The sequence below is a fragment of the Pecten maximus genome, chromosome 3 (genome assembly GCF_902652985.1).
Source record: "Pecten maximus chromosome 3, xPecMax1.1, whole genome shotgun sequence".
Lineage (NCBI taxonomy): Eukaryota > Metazoa > Mollusca > Bivalvia > Pectinida > Pectinidae > Pecten > Pecten maximus.
Genome location: NC_047017.1, coordinates 53092849 through 53105264, shown reverse-complemented (window position 1 = coordinate 53105264; position 12416 = coordinate 53092849). Strand labels below are relative to the sequence as shown.

General features: G+C 38.2%; 1 protein-coding gene across 3 annotated transcripts in view; it reads left to right on the top strand.

The window, feature by feature from the left end:
* LOC117324551 (kinesin-like protein KIF26B) overlaps positions 1-12416 on the top strand; it is a 385773-nt gene that overhangs the window by 167995 nt on the left and 205362 nt on the right. The window contains exon 1 of one of the 3 annotated variants that reach the window (XM_033880466.1): positions 10124-10138. The exons of the other annotated variants lie outside the window; for them this stretch is intronic. The gene's annotated coding sequence lies outside the window, so the exon portion shown is untranslated. Of the gene's footprint in view, positions 1-10123; positions 10139-12416 lie in introns of those variants that run through there. 3 annotated transcript variants of the gene reach the window in all.

The following is a 12416-nucleotide window of genomic DNA, read 5'->3' as shown; positions in this document are numbered from 1 at the left end:
CTGGTATCCTGTATTATCTGACCCTGTGTATCCTGGTATAATGTATTATCTGACCCTGTGTAACCTGGTATCCTGTATTATCTGACCCTGTGTATCCTGGTATCCTGTATTATCTGACCCTGTGTGTCCTGGTATCCTGTATTATCTGACCCTGTGTATCCTGGTATCCTGTATTATCTGACCCTGTGTATCCTGTATTATCTGACCCTGTGTAACCTGGTATCCTGTATTATCTGACCCTGTGTAGTCTGGTATCCTGTATTATCTGACCCTGTGTATCCTGGTATCCTGTATAATCTGACCCTGTGTATCCTGGTATTCTGTATTATCTGACCCTGTGTAACCTGGTATCCTGTATTATCTGACCCTGTGTATCCTGGTATCCTGTATAATCTGACCCTGTGTAGTCTGGTATCCTGTATTATCTGACCCTGTGTATCCTGGTATCCTGTATAATCTGACCCTGTGTAGTCTGGTATCCTGTATTATCTGACCCTGTGTATACTGGTATCCTGTATTATCTGACCCTGTGTATCCTGGTATTCTGTATTATCTGACCCTGTGTATCCTGGTATCCTGTATTATCTGACCCTGTGTATCCTGGTATCCTGTATTATCTGACCCTGTGTATCCTGTATTATCTGACCCTGTGTATTCTGGTATCCTGTATTATCTGACCCTGTGTATTCTGGTATCCTGTATTATCTGACCCTGTGTATTCTGGTATCCTGTATTATCTGACCCTGTGTATCCTGGTATCCTATATTATCTGACCCTGTGTATCCTGGTATCCTGTATTATCTGACCCTGTGTATCCTGGCATCCTGTATAATCTGACCCTGTGTATTCTGGTATCCTGTATAATCTGACCCTGTGTATTCTGGTATCCTGTATTATCTGACCCTGTGTATCCTGGTATCCTGTATTATCTGACCCTGTGTATCCTGGTATCCTGTATTATCTGACCCTGTGTATCCTGGTATCCTGTATTATCTGACCCTGTGTATCCTGGTATTCTGTATTATCTGACCCTGTGTATTCTGGTATCCTGTATAATCTGACCCTGTGTATTCTGGTATCCTGTATTATCTGACCCTGTGTATTCTGGTATCCTGTATTATCTGACCTATATGCTATATCAGGATGACGAATTAGAAAGAGTTCTGGTCTAATGTCTACAACTGTATATAACATAAGAATGCCCTGACAAAGAATTTCTAATGCTTTCTAATTCATAAAGATACTTCCAACAGCAGGGTTTATCGTCTGTGATTATCAGATTTTTTGTTGAGATTTTAGGTAAATATGTGTGAAGTTTAACATTTGTGTGCCAATACACAAACAGTGTAGGACGCTTTGATCATCGTTCTTCCTCACCTGTCAGGCTACAGGGGAAAAGTTCTGTCACCAGCAATTACACACAGGAGAGTTCCAATCATGATATAATCACATCAATTACCCCCCTCTTTGATGAGAAAAAAGACGCCAACATTTTTTGATACTTATCGAAGTAATGAAAGTACAACAATGTTATACTTACATCATTCCCATGATGCCTTGAACGTGTACAGCCTTATTGATCGTTACGTATGATATATATTGTGTATTAAATCAAAATGGCCCCTTGACAGACATCTGGTTGTAACATTGTGAGATTGTAATCTTCACAATAACTTAAGTGTTATGGACTCAAATTTTGCAAGTATTGAGAGATGAGATATCTTACGAATCCATCTATTGGGTGGTGACAGATCTCTACATCTTACGAATCCATCTATTGGGTGGTGACAGATCTCTACGGGAAGTTGTGTAACCTCTTCACCCTAATGTCCCGCTCTGATTCATATCTCCGTCATCAAGGACATATGCTGGGGTCAATTTTCTTTTTGTTCTTCATAAAGAAACTGCTGTCATGGCCAAAAATATGACAGGTTTATTGATGAAATCAGTATTATAACAAGTTAGTGTATGTAAACGATCTACAGACAGTTTTTATCATATGGGGGCTGTCTGTTTTCTAACTTTGATGAGACTTGGTGATGTGTTATTTTTTAACTTAAATGATCCATTTGTTATGATGCTACTAACACTTATATAAACTGTCTCCTGCTCATCAGAGCATGTCATTTAATTTTTATGAAATTAAAAAAAGCAATACGTAATTTGAGTTTCTCATCTATAGTTTTTGTTATGAAGAAAGCATCATTTCTACGATAAAGATCTTTCCTCTATTTGATCTTAGTCAGCTCTGTACATTCAGAAGATTGTTATCCACATACTGTCTACATACATTACCATACATTAAAGAAAAGGTGTATATTTGAATAGTGTACACATGTTTATGTATGTATCTATTCATGGTTCAAGTCATTTACCAAATGTGACATTTTTTCAGCAATGAATGTTTATAAAGATGAGGAATGGTCTGGGGCTCTACAAATTAGCTGCACTTTACCGTCATAAAGGACATTGTGTATTCAGTCAGCCCACCACGGTTATTATGTGTACAATATGTAAATCTATTTGTCTACATGAAGACTTCAATCAATTATATTGACATGAAGGGACAGAAATACCTTAGGGTCACAAACAGTTGGATGCCTTTAGGGTCATGTTTAAGTCTAAAGAGTAATATAAAAATGAATGCTTAGGGTAACCATCTTGATGTAAATCGGTGACGGGAGGAGGATGGGGGGAGGGGAGATTAAGGACCAGAGATTTGAAGAGAAATGGTGAGGATGGGGACGAGTTGAGAGAAGGGGTGGGGAAGGGGAGATAGGATTGTAGATTTGGATATAGGCGGTCAAGTGGTATTGGAATAGGTAGTAGTATCATAGGTATTAAAAAGTTCCTCAAGAATGAAATATTAAACTTTTATTTTAGGGGTTATGATCAATCTGGTGGTATTTTGTGCATATCTTAAACAATCCTGTTGAATCTGACAAACCTGACATACAGCTGGTACTTAGTTACAAGACTTTCCTAATAAAATCAGTGTATCTTATTCCCTAGCTTACAAGACTTTCCTAATAAAATCAGTGTATCTTATTCCCTAGCTTAATTCTCTTGTATGTTATTCCACAGGGTGTCAGATTAGTTTTTTGTGTCGCCTGTGAAAAGCAGGCGACATGTACGTGTATCACTATGCCGATGTCAATGATGATGTCCGCACAAAGGTTTGTGTGATAACTGGAGGTTTGTGTGTGATAACTGGAGGTTTGTGTGTGATAACTGGAGGTTTGTGTGTGATAACCCGAGGTTTCTGTGTGATAACTGGAGGTTTGTGTGCGATAACTGGAGGTTTGTGTGTGATAACTGGAGGTTTGTGTGTGATAACTGGAGGTTTGTGTGTGATAACTGGAGGTTTGTGTGCGATAACTGGAGGTTTGTGTGTGATAACTGGAGGTTTGTGTGTGATAACTGGAAGTTTCTCTGTGATAACTGGAGGTTTCTGTGTGATAACTTGAGGTTTCTGTGTGATAACTGGAGGTTTGTGTGTGATACCTGGAGGTTTGTGTGTGATAACTGGAGGTTTCTGTGTGATAACTGGAGGTTTGTGTGTGATAACTGGAAGTTTGTGTGTGATAACTGGAGGTTTGTGTGTGATAACTGGAGGTTTCTGTGTGATAACTGGAGGTTTGTGTGTGATAACTGGAGGTTTGTGTGTGATAACTGGAGGTTTGTGTGTGATAACTGGAGGTTTGTGTGTGATAACCCAAGGTTTGTGTGTGATAACCCAAGGTTTGTGTGTGATAACCTGAGGTTTGTGTGTGATAACTGGAGGTTTGTGTGTGATAACTGGAGGTTTGTGTGTGATAACTGGAGGTTTGTGTGTGATAACTGGAGGTTTGTGTGTGATAACTGGAGGTTTGTGTGTGATAACTGGAGGTTTGTGTGTGATAACTGGAGGTTTGTGTGTGATAACTGGAGGTTTGTGTGTGATAACTGGAGGTTTGTGTGTGATAACTGGAGGTTGTGTGTGATAACTGGAGGTTTGTGTGTGATAACTGGAGGTTTGTGTGTGATAACTTGAGGTTTCTGTGTGATAACTTGAGGTTTGTGTGTGATAACCTGAGGTTTGTGTGTGATAACTGGAGGTTTGTGTGTGATAACTGGAGGTTTGTGTGTGATAACTGGAGGTTTGTGTGTGATAACCTGAGGTTTGTGTGCGATAACTGGAGGTTTGTGTGTGATAACTGGAGGTTTGTGTGTGATAACTGGAGGTTTGTGTGTGATAACTGGAGGTTTGTGTGTGATAACTGGAGGTTTGTGTGTGATAACTTGAGGTTTCTGTGTGATAACTTGAGGTTTGTGTGTGATAACCTGAGGTTTGTGTGTGATAACTGGAGGTTTGTGTGTGATAACTGGAGGTTTGTGTGTGATAACTGGAGGTTTGTGTGTGATAACCTGAGGTTTGTGTGCGATAACTGGAGGTTTGTGTGTGATAACTGGAGGTTTGTGTGTGATAACTGGAGGTTTGTGTGTGATAACTGGAGGTTTGTGTGTGATAACTGGAGGTTTGTGTGTGATAACTTGAGGTTTCTGTGTGATAACTTGAGGTTTGTGTGTGATAACTGGAGGTTTGTGTGTGATAACTGGAGGTTTGTGTGTGATAACTGGAGGTTTGTGTGTGATAACTGGAGGTTTGTGTGTGATAACCTGAGGTTTGTGTGTGTTAACTGGAGGTTTCTGTGTGATAACTCGAGTTCTCTTGGACTGATCAAAATCAAACTTCATGCAGATCTTCCTTACCAAAATTGCTTGCTTTGGATTAATTTTCAAGTTTGAAGGTCAACAGTCAAGGTCACTATTACTAAAAACAGAAAAATTGTTTCTGTGTAATAACTCCAGTTCTCTTGGGTTGATCCAACTCAAACTTCATGCATTGCTCATTTAGTGCTTGCTGAATTCCAAGTACGCTTTAGCAATGCTGGTTTTGCTTGGATTGTTTATATTGTAATTAACCACTGAACTGTTCATTATGATAGCAATTGATGCCATTTCAAAATTTTGATCCAGAAACATAATTTACAATTCTTGCTTTCTTTTAATATTATTTCTTGAAATGAAAGATATATCTAATTCTTCGTAATCGGCTGCTGCTCTGGTACATGTTAACCAGGATACATTAACTGTCATGAGTTGTGTGTCTGCGACAGGTTTCCCGGATGTATATCCTCGGGTCACTAAAAAAATCCTGATAAAAGTACATTTTGAAATTAGATTTTCATGATTAATCCCATCAGACATGGTACATTAACTTAGGGTCACTGGGTCACCGATTTTTACCACTGGACATTCCCCACCACAATAGTATGGAATGAATCAGCTGGTTCAATAGAAAAATATTCTTTATGATCTAGATATGAAATCAGTATACTAGAAGTTCTTAAAGCCACATACTCCCAAATAACCTAAAATTCTAGTTATACACTTGTATTAATGGCAATCCCAGAGGCTCATTCCCGCTCTCCTTACATCAAAATGACCGTTGGACTGGACGCTTGACCTGGGGAATCCTTGCAACATCAGTGCATAAAAATAACTCACCGCATTTATTTTTATCGCGAGATTTGTCATGGAGCCAAGAGCGAGGCTACAACATACACTACACATAAACCACTCGCTTGGCTGTTGTTTACATATCGAGTATACATGAACTTGCCTATCAATGCTATCATTTGAACATAAGTTTGCTAAGTTCCAAGGAATTAATTCTTCTCATTAGGAAATCCTGAGCTTTTGCCGATTCCATGCAGTCACTTTTACGTTACTTTTTGGCAGAATCTGTCTGCATTTTGCCAAGGACATGCTTTCGGCATTCCGCCATTGTTGTTGTTGACTGATAACCCCCCCCCCCCCCCCCCCCCCCCCCCCCGTTGCATTGTGGGACTAATTTGGATAGAAACTTGGTTCGTCGGACCCAGTTGTTATTTTTGGAAATTTCCCCTTTACTTTGATAAATACACATATTCCTCCAGTTTTTGAATTGCGATATTTGTTAGGTATATATTAAGTCTGAAATCTGTAAAGAGGTCAAAATGTAAATGTTTACGTTTATTTCTTTGGGAGTATATTGCTTTAAAGAGAAATATTTATATTGTTTTACAGACCTCAGAACCCCTATCAATACAGATTTCATGAAAGCAATCTTTTAATGGATTTATTCATATTTGTTTGTTATGTATTTAAATTTTATGCAATATGTATCAAAAATTCTTTTAGAAAAAAATAGAAGGGAAAAAAAAAAAGAATTTTACTTGTAACGGGTAGCGGTGATATTAGAGTTTACTTGTAACAGGTAGCGGTGATTTTAGAGTTTTATTCAGATTAATTTAAACTTTGGGTAAGATGAATTTTTCTCGCAAAGAAATTGAGTGTGATGATGAATGGGTTTATTAATTTAAAATACAGATTAAATCCACATTATTTATGATAGACATAGCCTCTATGTAATGAACTGTAAGTTAATAAATATGTAGGAAAAAATTTATGATGAAAACACTAATAAACAAAAGTAGGGGAGTGATAATTGGAAAAATGGCTTCAGTAGTACATGTCGCCCAATAACTAGAACTGGAACCTCAATTACTGAACTAACACCCAAATGCATTTATCATTTTTTGGCCTGAAGGAAATCACAATAGAAGCTGTAGATTTGCTAGAAAATCTAATAGAGCTGACATTTGCGGTATTGCGAGAGTTCCTGCTGTGACACAGATTAATTTTTTTCTGGTATTATGTCCATAATTTGTACATGAGATGGCTTCTTAAGAAAGTTAACACAGCATCTACGCTGTACCAGTTTGATCATTAGCTGTATGCTGTAATATTTAGAATTAAAAAGTGTAAGTTAATTATGATAATATGATCGACAGAAAAACGGAACTTTTTTAACAAGCAGATGTCACCAAGATGGAGACTCAAGTGAAAGGCTTTGTCGAGGGTGCTCCCTGTAGCCTTGGCTTTTCCTCCCCAATGGAAGTGTCAGGTCCCCCCCTTGTTCATGTTAGTGTGTCAATAGTCTCTGTCACTAAGATAGATGGAGGAAGAAAGTCTTACAGTATCATGAGCTATTGAATAGTGGGTTAGGATATAGAATTACACGTTAAAGAGATGAGAAATCTTGATAGATCTTACTGGTAATTTCTGATTCACTTCATCTTGTCTTTCCATGCTGGAATATATTAATACAAGTTGACATCCTGATTTAGGGATGACAAATTTACTGAATGGTAGCTCCTTGTGAACACAGATGATTTGACATAAACTATTGCCACCGTAAAATGGCACGTAAAATGGCACGTGGCTTTAGATGTTAAGACACTGTAACATTTATCTTTGCGATGTTTTCCGTCCCTGACGTGATATCACAGTGTAATTGACCAGTGACGTTAATGACCTGTCCAGGGTTGATTTGTATCAATGGAATGATTATGTCAATTCTTATTTTACAAACTCATTATAGGGTTGTTTTATCTTCACAATCAACAAAATCATGCAATTTAACGATATAAAAAATGATGTTTTAACTTCTAGATTGAACAACAGAAACGCAATTGTTATGGAGAATCATCACAGGACAAATTAGGCTTGATAAACCTATTTATGTGTGGTTGTCCTCATTTTATCTGACAAATTATCACATAATTAACATATGATGTCCTGAGGCACTTACAAATGATAGAATCACTTTTAACTCTGTGTTATAAGTTTACAAAGTAGACAAAATTTCTAAAATAGGAAAAAAATCCTTCAAGGAATAAAGTTTTTAGTTACTGGTGATTTTTTTTATGAAATTTATTGTATCCTCATCATCTTGTGTAGCACTTATTCATTAGAATATCAATTGAAAATTGACAAAGAAAATTGAAATTTCATAAGCAAACAAAAACTGGCATCCCAAAAAGATTTTTGCAGTATTCCAGAGAAAATTCCAACTCCAACCAACACACAACAAACTCCAACCAACACACAACAAACTCCAACCACACAACAAAATCATAATTTCAGTATTTGTATTATAGGAACATTGATATTTTGGTGTTTTAAGAAATAAATAAATAAATAAAACTAGTTTGAATTTATACCCACATTTATGGCTATGAGTTGTCTTGATTAAGTATGGTGTAGCATTTTTAGTTCAGGGTTGCTATAAAGATTTCCTTTACCACCATGAAATATGCATACTTATTTGATATACCCTAGGGCAGGCATTCCCATGACAAAGAGGCTGCATGGGGTCATTAATACAACCCTACAAAAGGTCAAAGTCCCTTGATATTGGAAGGAAGTTCAAATGCATGGAAGACTTCAGAATGTAACATAGTTTTAAATTGTGATTAAAAAAATGATTACTTAAGGACAATATTAGCACTCATCAAAGTCTGAAGTTATATTTATTGTCAATTAATGTTTAAGGAAGCTGTATTATAGAATAAACAGTGGTGATTTACATCCTACAGACTACGTTAAAAGAGAAAAAGATAAATGCTTGTGTTTAAATCTGTCTTCTCGCCATTAATATTTGTGATTTAGAGGGAAAAAAGGTCAAACAAAAAATGGATGAAGTTTGTCACAGGGATACGAGACCAGAATTAATTTCAAGGATAAAATAATGCGTGCAGGCATTGGTTGAAGATAGAAACCTTTTATGTTTCTGATTATTGTAATAATTCATGCGGGGATTTTGCTTTCTTTTATACAAAGCATCACATGTATTCCCTGTTCAGAGTGACCTCGGACAACAAAAGCTCGAACAATGTGATGCTAAGGAGAGCCCATTATAAGTGACTAAGATGGCCGCAAGTGTCCATTTATAAGCAGGTAGCCCATATTGGCTTATGGTGGACAAAGGAGTAGGGAATCACAGCTGTTTTCATATAATGTTCTCCATCCCCGATCAGAGTAAAATCTCGACTAATAATCAAAACGAGGGGTGGGGTTTCAGACTCTGTGGTAAAGGATGCTGGGTAATGTAATTCTCCATTTCCACATGGCGTGAACTTTGACAGAATGCCACCAGCGGTTGAGGTTTGTGTGAGGTTTGTTTTCCCAGCATCTCGGTAATTGTCTTGTTTAAATTTAGTTTTTGTCATACAAAAAAATTAAAGTAAAAAAAAAGTTAATTTAAGTAGAGGCCAGGTTAGTGTTACGATATACATTCACGAGCTGTTACTATATTCAGCATAAGAATAATAAATCCAATCTTTGTTATAAAATATGTTACCACATAAACATACATTTTATGTATGTCTTTTTTGTCTTTTCCTGCTTTCAAAATTGTACATTTAAATCAAAAACCATTAATATAAAACTTTTATTATTGGCACTTTCAACTTTTAAATTTTTAGAAGACAAACATTAAACGCAATTTAAAATCTTTATGTATTTTATGTAAATTTCTTTTCACAACTTTTAAGATTTTTTTTTAGTTCATTTTAGTTCTTTGAGATGTTAACAATTTTTGTTTGCTATGTATTTGTATGACAGAAATATCTTAAGATATTCCCCAGAGATGTCACAGTGTGTCATTTTCAGTTTTCTTTAAGATTCAGTGGATTAAATTGTCGATTTTATATCTAAACACATAAAACTGAGTTTATAGTCTTAATAAGTATGTCTACACTATAATATCAGGGGGCTGTATAACTTATAGCATTCACAAATTTACTCCCAAGTGGGGGGAGGGGGACAGGAAGAAAGGCATCTAGATAACAAAAATGGTGTTTAAAATGAATTATACAATACAGCTGAATGCTAGAAAGTGATGAGGTATCAGAAATGTAAGAAATGGTCCATGGCCACCAGACAGAAGCGTATAATGATAACATCATATATGGCCCTAATTTACTGAGGGAGGTTTTATTAATGTTGACAACCTTCCCATGGTAGGTATAAACATAACAAGTTTACCTATATACCTATTCATATTAAAAATCTTCAAAAGGAGTTGACTAACATCGTGTGTTCCTTAGACCAGGCCAAACCATAAATTGAGGATAATAACTGTTTCATGTGACATTAGAATGCACCAGTTTTGGGTCATCTGTTAAAAGCTAGAAAGCCGGTTGAAAGACTTCCATTGGGCGTAAGCCTGTTGGGGAGGTGACACTCAGACAGGTGACAGGGATTCCAGGTAAGCTGTTGCCCACGTTTTTTTTTTTGCCTGACCAGGTGAGACATCACAACGAATGATTATTATTGTAACTAGTTTGGACAAGTTTCTTATGACAATGTTTGATTGTAATAACAGCTTTATTATAAGGCTAGATCTACTGAATATACTTATATCAAAACTAGCTATATTGTAATCAGGCCATTAGATGGAATATGGCATTTATAAAAAAAACTCAAACTATAGAGGATACATGTAAACAAATAAAAACATAAGGTAAAATTAATGACAAATTAGCAATGTCAGTTTTAAGGATATCCTGATTTGATGTGCTGACTCTAGATAAGGGAATTGGCTTAGGATTATTTGGTTGTTTGTGTTTTTTATTTATTCTTTTTTGAGTTTCAAAGTTTGGTTTTACCATTTTTCTACTTCAAATTGAGTCCAAATTGTTACATTGATGTGTTGAAGGTTTAGAATATCACAATTTAGAAAACACTTTTTGTATGTACCACTTTCACCCTGTTGTCAACCCATTTTTTTTTGTTACCTTTTAACCTGCGGAGAGTCAGCCATTTAGGTAGCCATATAGTCGGCCATGTTGTCGCCAAATGTTTCTCAGCATGAAACAATTTATCAGTCAATGATTTCAATTATCAGGTGACAAAAACGTGAAAGTTTTTGATAATACTTAGTAGAGATAAGATCAGTTGGTAGTAGGATGAGGTTTTCAGTCTGTCCGGACACGATGATGGATACAACTCTACCACCCCAGAGAGGAAATAGAATGTCGGGGTTTTCATTTTAACTTTATCAGATGAAATGATGTGAAATGTGAGCGATGTGGAGTCTGCTTTAACCAGATCAGATAAAGGTGTTATTTATGCTCTAATATCACACAAAGATGATGCTGGATTTTTTTTCCCCGAATTGTGAGGTCATTGTCCAGTCAGGCATTATTTACAAATACAGGTTCATTTGATACTTTTGACCAAAAGAGATATTTCCACTATGGAGTTTTAAACTTTTAGAGGTCAACAACTTCATGCTTGGTGTTTTTGTGTAGGTTTGTTTTTCTTTGATCAAATAGAATTTGTTATCAAGATCATTTAATGTCCATGTCTAGTGATCTGAGGGAGGGTGACTGGTACAGGGTGTGATGATGGGGGGTGACTGGTACAGGGTGTGATGATGGAGGGTGACTGGTACAGGGTGTGATGATGGAGGGTGACTGGTACAGGGTGTGATGATGGAGTGTGACTGGTACAGGATGTGATGATGGAGGGTGACTGGTACAGGGTGTGATGATGGAGGGTGACTGGTACAGGTGTGATGATAGAGGGTGACTGGTACAGGGTGATGGAGGGTGACTGGTACAGGGTGTGATGATGGGGGGTGACTGGTACAGGGTGATGGAGGGTGACTGGTACAGGGTGTGATGATGGGGGGTGACTGGTACAGGTGTGATGATGGAGGGGACTGGTACAGGTGTGATGATGGAGGGTGACTGGTACAGGGTGTGATGATGGAGGGTGACTGGTACAGGGTGTGATGATGGGGGGTGACTGGTACAGGGTGTGATGATGGAGGGTGACTGGTACAGGGTGTGATGATGGAGGGTGACTGGTACAGGGTGTGATGACTGGAGGGTTGACTGGTACAGGTGTGATGATGAGGGGTGACTGGTACAGGGTGTGATGATGGAGGGTGACTGGTACAGGATGTGATGATGGATGGGGTGACTGGTACAGGTGTGATGATGGAGGAGGGTGACTGGTACGGTGTGATGGAGGGTGACAGGTACAGGGTGATGGAGGGTGACTGGTACAGGGTGTGATGATGGAGGGTGACTGGTACGGGGTGTGATGATGGAGGGTGACTGGTACAGGGTGTGATGAGAGGGTGACTGGTACAGGGTGTGATGATGGAGGGTGACTGGTACGGGGTGTGATGATGGAGGTTGACTGGTACAGGGTGATGGAGGGTGACTGGTACAGGGTGTGATGATGGAGGGTGACTGGTACAGGGTGTGATGATGGAGGGTGACTGGTACCAGGATGTGATGAATGGAGGGTTACTGGTACAGGGTGATGGAGGGTGACTGGTACAGGGTGATGGAGGGTGACTGGTACAGGGTGTGATGATGGAGGGTGACTGGTACAGGGTGATGGAGGGTGACTGGTACAGGGTGTGATGATGGAGGGTGACTGGTACAGGGTGTGATGATGGAGGGTGACTGGTACAGGGTGTGATGATGGAGGGTGACAGGTACAGGGTGTGATGATGGAGGGTGACTGGT